This window comes from Taudactylus pleione, unplaced genomic scaffold, assembly GCF_031769625.1.
Source record: "Taudactylus pleione unplaced genomic scaffold, aTauple2 ptg000550l, whole genome shotgun sequence".
Lineage (NCBI taxonomy): Eukaryota > Metazoa > Chordata > Amphibia > Anura > Myobatrachidae > Taudactylus > Taudactylus pleione.
The window spans coordinates 702,501-707,500 of NW_028284952.1; the positions used below are offsets into that span (position 1 = coordinate 702,501).

Below are 5,000 nucleotides of genomic sequence, written 5' to 3' on the forward strand. Positions count from 1 at the left end.
CACACTGGACATGCCCAATCTCGTCTGATCTTGGAAGCTATGCAGTGTTGGGCCTGGTTAGTACTTGGATGGGAGACCACCTTGGAATACCAGGTGCTGTAGGTAATTTTATGCAGCCATAACATTCTTTTCTATTACATTTTACATTTAATTTTTTCAACTTATCAATGAATTTACTTGAGTTAAGAAGTAAAAGAGGTCTAAAGTTAATGTTTTTGAGCACCTACAGCCAAACCACACTGGACATGCCCAATCTCGTCTGATCTTGGAAGCTATGCAGTGTTGGACCTGTTTAGTACTTGGATAGGAGTCCACCTAGGAATCCCAGGTGCTGTAGGTAATTTTATACTGCCATAACATTCTTTTCTATTACATTTTAAATTTAATTTTTTCAACTTATCAATGAATTTACTTGAGTTAAGAAGTAATAGAGGTCTAAAGATAATGGTTTTGAGCACCTACAGCCAAACCACACTGGACATGCCCAATCTCGTCTGATCTTGGAAGCTATGCAGTGTTGGGCCTGGTTAGTACTTGGATGGGAGACCACCTGGGAATACCAGGAGCTGTAGGTAATTTTATACTGCCATAACATTCTTTTCCATTACATTTTACATTTAATTTTTCAACTTATCATTGAATTTACTTGAGTTAAGAAGTAAAAGAGGTCTAAAGTTAATACTTTTGAGCACCTACAGCCAATCCACACTGGACATTCCCCATCTCGTCTTATCTTGGTAGCTATTCAGTGTTGGGCATGGTCAGTACTTGGATGGGAGACCACCTGGGAAAACCAGCTGCAGTAGGTAATTTTATACTGCCATAACATTCTTTTCTATTACATTTTACATTTAATTTTTTCAACTTATCAATGAATTTACTTGAGTTAAGAAGTAATAGAGGTCTAAAGTTAATGCTTTTGAGCACCTACAGCCAAACCACACTGGACATGCCCAATCTCGTCTGATCTTGGAAGCTATGCAGTGTTGGGACTGGTTAGTACTTGGATGGGAGACTACCTAGGAATCCCAGGTGCTGTAGGTAATTTTATACTGCCATAACTTTCTTTTCTATTACATTTTACATTTAATTTTTTCAAATTATCAATGAATTTACTTGTGTTAAGAAGTAAAAGCGGTCTAAATTTAACACTTTTGAGCACCTACATCCAAACCACAGTGGACATGCCCAATCTCGTCTGATCTTGGAAGCTATGCAGTGTTGGGCCTGGTTAGTACTTGGATGGGAGACCACCTAGGAATACCTGGAGCTGTAGGTAATTTTATACTGCCATAACATTATTTTCTATTACATTTTACATTTAATTTTTTCAACTTATCAATGAATTTACTTGAGTTAAGAAGTAAAAGAGGTCTAAAGTTAATGGTTTTGAGCACCTACAGCCAAACCACACTGGACATGCCCAATTTCGTCTGATCTTGGAAGCTATGCAGTGTTGGGCCTGGTTAGTACTTGGATGGGAGACCACCTGGGAATACCAGGTGCTGTAGGTAATTTTATACTGCCATAACATTCTTTTCTACTACATTTTACATTTCATTTTTCAACTTATCATTGAATTTACTTGAGTTAAGAAGTAAAAGAGGTCTAAAGTTAATGTTTTTGAGCACCTACAGCCAAACCACACTGGACATGCCCAATCTCGTCTGTACTTCGAAGCTATGCAGTGTTGGGCCTGGTTAGTACTCGGAGGGGAGACCACCAGGGATTACCAGGTGCTGTAGGTAATTTTATACTGCCATAACATTCTTTTCTATTACATTTTAAATTTAATTTTTTCAACTTATCAATGAATTTACTTGAGTTAAGAAGTAATTGAGGTCTAAAGTTAATGTTTTAGAACACCTACAGCCAAACCACACTGGACATGCCCAATCTCATCTGATCTTGGAAGCTATCCAGTGTTGGGCCTGGTTAGTTCTTGGATGGGAGACCACCTGGGAATACCAGGAGCTGTAGGTAATTTTATACTGCCATAACATTCAATTCTATTACATTTTACATTTAATTTTTCAACTTATCATTGAATTTACTTGAGTTAAGAAGTAAAAGAGGTCTAAAGTTAATACTATTGAGCACCTACAGCCAATCCACACTGGACATGCCCCATCTCGTCTTATCTTGGTAGCTATGCAGTGTTGGGCATGGTCAGTACTTGGATGGGAGACCCCCTGGGAAAACCAGCTGCAGTAGTTAATTTTATACTGCCATAACATTCTTTTCTATTACATTTTACATTTAATTTTTTCAACTTATCAATGAATTTACTTGAGTTAAGAAGTAAAAGCGGTCTAAATTTAATGCTTTTGGGCACCTACAGCCAAACCACAGTGGACATGCCCAATCTCGTCTGATCTTGGAAGCTATGCAGCGTTGGGCCTGGTTAGTACTTGGATGGGAGACCACCTGGGAATACCTGGAGCTGTAGGTAATTTTATACTGCCATAACATTCTTTTCTATTACATTTTACATTTAATTTTTTCAACTTATCAATGAATTTACTTGAGTTAAGAAGTAATAGAGGTCTAAATTTAATGCTTTTGAGCAGCTACAGCCAAACCACACTGGACATGCCCAATCTCGTCTGATTTTGGAAGCTATGCAGTGTTGGGCCTCATTTGTACTTGGATGGGAGACAACCTGGGAATACCAGGTGCTGTAGGTAATTTTAGACAACCAAAACATTCTTTTCTATTACATTTACATTTCATTTTTTCAAATTATCAATGAATTTACTTGAGTTAAGAAGTAAAAGAGGTCTAAAGTTAATGTTTTTGAGTACCTACAGCCAAACCACACTGGACATGCCCAATCTCATCTTATCTTGGAAGCTATGCAGTGTTGGGCCTGGTTAGTACTTGGATGGGAGACCACCTGGGATTACCAGGTGCTGTAGGTAATTTTATTGTGCCATAACATTCTTTTCTATTACATTTTAAATTTAATTTTTTCAACTTATCAATGAATTTACTTGAGTTAAGAAGTAATAGAGGTCTAAAGTTAATGTTTTTGAGCACCTACAGCCAAACCACACTGGACATGCCAAATCTCGTCTGATCTTGGAAGCTATGCATTGTTGGGCCTGGTTAGTACTTGGATGGGAGACCACCTGCGAATACCAGGTGCTGTAGGTGATTTTATGCAGCCATAACATTCTTTTCTATTACATTTTACATTTAATTTTTCAACTTATCAATGAATTTACTTGAGTTAAGAAGTAAAAGAGGTCTAAAGTTAATGTTTTTGAGCACCTACAGCCAAACCACACTGGACATGCCCAATCTCGTCTGATCTTGGAAGCTATGCAGTGTTGGACCTGGTTAGTACTTGGATGGGTGACCACCTAGGAATCCCAGGTGCTGTAGGTAATTTTATACTACCATAACAGTCTTTTCTATTACATTTTACATTTAATTTTTTCAACTTATCAATGAATTTACTTGAGTTAAGAAGTAAAAGAGGTCTAAAGTTAAGGTTTCTAGCACCTATATCCAAACCACACTGGACATGCCCAATCTCGTCTGATCTTGGAAGCTATGCAGTGTTGGGCTTGGTTAGTACTTGGATGGGAGACCACCTGGGAATACCTGGTGCTGTAGGTAATTTTATATAGCCATAACATTCTTTTCTATTACATTTTACATTACATTTTTTCAACTTAGCAATGAATTTACTTGAGTTAAGAAGTAAAAGACGTCTAAAGTTAATATTTTTCAGCACCTATAGCCAAACCACACTGGACATGGCCAATGTCATTTGATATTGAAGCTATGCAGTGTTGGGCATGGTCAGTACTTGGATGGGAGACCACCTGGGAATACCAGGTGCTGTAGGTAATTTTATACTGCCATAACATTCTTTTCTATTACATTTTACATTTAATTTTTTCAACTTATCAATGAATTTACTTGAGTTAAGAAGTAAAAGATGTCTAAAGTTAAGGCTTTTAGCATCTACAGCCAAACCACACTGGACATGCCCAATCTCGTCTGATCTTGGAAGCTATGCAGTGTTGGGCCTGGTTAGTACTTGGATGGGAGACCACCTGGGAATACCAGGTGCTGTAGGTAATTTTATATAGCCATAACATTCTTTTCTATAACATTTTACATTTCATTTTTTCAACTTAGCAATGAATTTACTTGAGTTAAGAAGTAAAAGAGGTCTAAAGTTAATATTCTTCAGCACCTATAGCCAAACCACACTGGACATGGCCAATGTCGTTTGATCTTGGAAGCTATGCAGTGTTGGGAATGGTCAGTACTTGGATGGGAGAACACCTGGGAAAACCAGGTGCAGTAGGTAATTTTATACTGCCATAACATTCTTTTCTATTACATTTTACATTTAATTTTTTCAACTTATCAATGAATTTACTTGAGTTAAGAAGTAATAGAGGTCTAAAGTTAATGCTTTTGAGCACCTACAGCCAAACCACACTGGACATGCCCAATCTCGTCTGATCTTGGAAGCTATGCAGTGTTGGGCCTGGTTAGTACTTGGATGGGAGACCACCTGGGAATACCAGGAGCTGTAGGTAATTTTATACTGCCATAACATTCTTTTCCATTACATTTTACATTTAATTTTTCAACTTATCATTGAATTTACATGAGTTAAGAAGTAAAAGAGGTCTAAAGTTAATACTTTTGAGCACCTACAGCCAATCCACACTGGACATTCCCCATCTCGTCTTATCTTGGTAGCTATTCAGTGTTGGGCATGGTCAGTACTTGGATGGGAGACGACCTGGGAAAACCAGCTGCAGTAGGTAATTTTATACTGCCATAACATTCTTTTCTATTACATTTTACATTTAATTTTTTCAACTTATCAATGAATTTACTTGAGTTAAGAAGTAATAGAGGTCTAAAGTTAAGGTTTTTGAGCACCTACAGCCAAACCACACTGGACATGCCCAATCTCGTCTGATCTTGGAAGCTATGCAGTGTTGGGCCTGGTTAGTACTTGGATGGGA

The 5,000-nt window shown here is 37.7% G+C and overlaps 2 non-coding genes and 15 pseudogenes across 2 annotated transcripts in view; all 17 read left to right on the top strand.

The window, feature by feature from the left end:
* LOC148485745 (5S ribosomal RNA) overlaps positions 1 to 105 on the top strand; it is a 119-nt pseudogene extending 14 nt beyond the window's left edge.
* Positions 106 to 221: 116 nt separating this feature from the next.
* LOC148485746 (5S ribosomal RNA) lies at positions 222 to 340 on the top strand (annotated as a pseudogene).
* Positions 341 to 456: 116 nt separating this feature from the next.
* Positions 457 to 575, top strand: LOC148485747 (5S ribosomal RNA; annotated as a pseudogene).
* A 350-nt stretch (positions 576 to 925) lies between these two features.
* On the top strand, positions 926 to 1,044 carry LOC148485748 (5S ribosomal RNA; annotated as a pseudogene).
* A 116-nt stretch (positions 1,045 to 1,160) lies between these two features.
* Positions 1,161 to 1,279, top strand: LOC148485749 (5S ribosomal RNA; annotated as a pseudogene).
* Positions 1,280 to 1,395: 116 nt separating this feature from the next.
* LOC148485750 (5S ribosomal RNA) lies at positions 1,396 to 1,514 on the top strand (annotated as a pseudogene).
* Positions 1,515 to 1,629: 115 nt separating this feature from the next.
* Positions 1,630 to 1,748, top strand: LOC148485751 (5S ribosomal RNA; annotated as a pseudogene).
* A 116-nt stretch (positions 1,749 to 1,864) lies between these two features.
* On the top strand, positions 1,865 to 1,983 carry LOC148485752 (5S ribosomal RNA; annotated as a pseudogene).
* A 350-nt stretch (positions 1,984 to 2,333) lies between these two features.
* LOC148485753 (5S ribosomal RNA) lies at positions 2,334 to 2,452 on the top strand (annotated as a pseudogene).
* Positions 2,453 to 2,568: 116 nt separating this feature from the next.
* On the top strand, positions 2,569 to 2,687 carry LOC148485754 (5S ribosomal RNA; annotated as a pseudogene).
* Positions 2,688 to 2,802: 115 nt separating this feature from the next.
* LOC148485755 (5S ribosomal RNA) lies at positions 2,803 to 2,921 on the top strand (annotated as a pseudogene).
* Positions 2,922 to 3,037: 116 nt separating this feature from the next.
* On the top strand, positions 3,038 to 3,156 carry LOC148485756 (5S ribosomal RNA; annotated as a pseudogene).
* A 115-nt stretch (positions 3,157 to 3,271) lies between these two features.
* Positions 3,272 to 3,390, top strand: LOC148485757 (5S ribosomal RNA; annotated as a pseudogene).
* A 115-nt stretch (positions 3,391 to 3,505) lies between these two features.
* Positions 3,506 to 3,624, top strand: LOC148485758 (5S ribosomal RNA; annotated as a pseudogene).
* A 349-nt stretch (positions 3,625 to 3,973) lies between these two features.
* On the top strand, positions 3,974 to 4,092 carry LOC148485759 (5S ribosomal RNA). Its single transcript, XR_015871127.1, has one exon. It is a non-coding gene; the product is annotated as a 5S ribosomal RNA (ribosomal RNA).
* Positions 4,093 to 4,443: 351 nt separating this feature from the next.
* Positions 4,444 to 4,562, top strand: LOC148485760 (5S ribosomal RNA; annotated as a pseudogene).
* A 350-nt stretch (positions 4,563 to 4,912) lies between these two features.
* LOC148485761 (5S ribosomal RNA) overlaps positions 4,913 to 5,000 on the top strand; it is a 119-nt gene continuing 31 nt past the window's right edge. Inside the window, exon 1 of the ribosomal RNA XR_015871785.1 lies at positions 4,913 to 5,000. This exon is cut by the window's right edge and continues 31 nt beyond it. This is a non-coding gene — a ribosomal RNA (5S ribosomal RNA).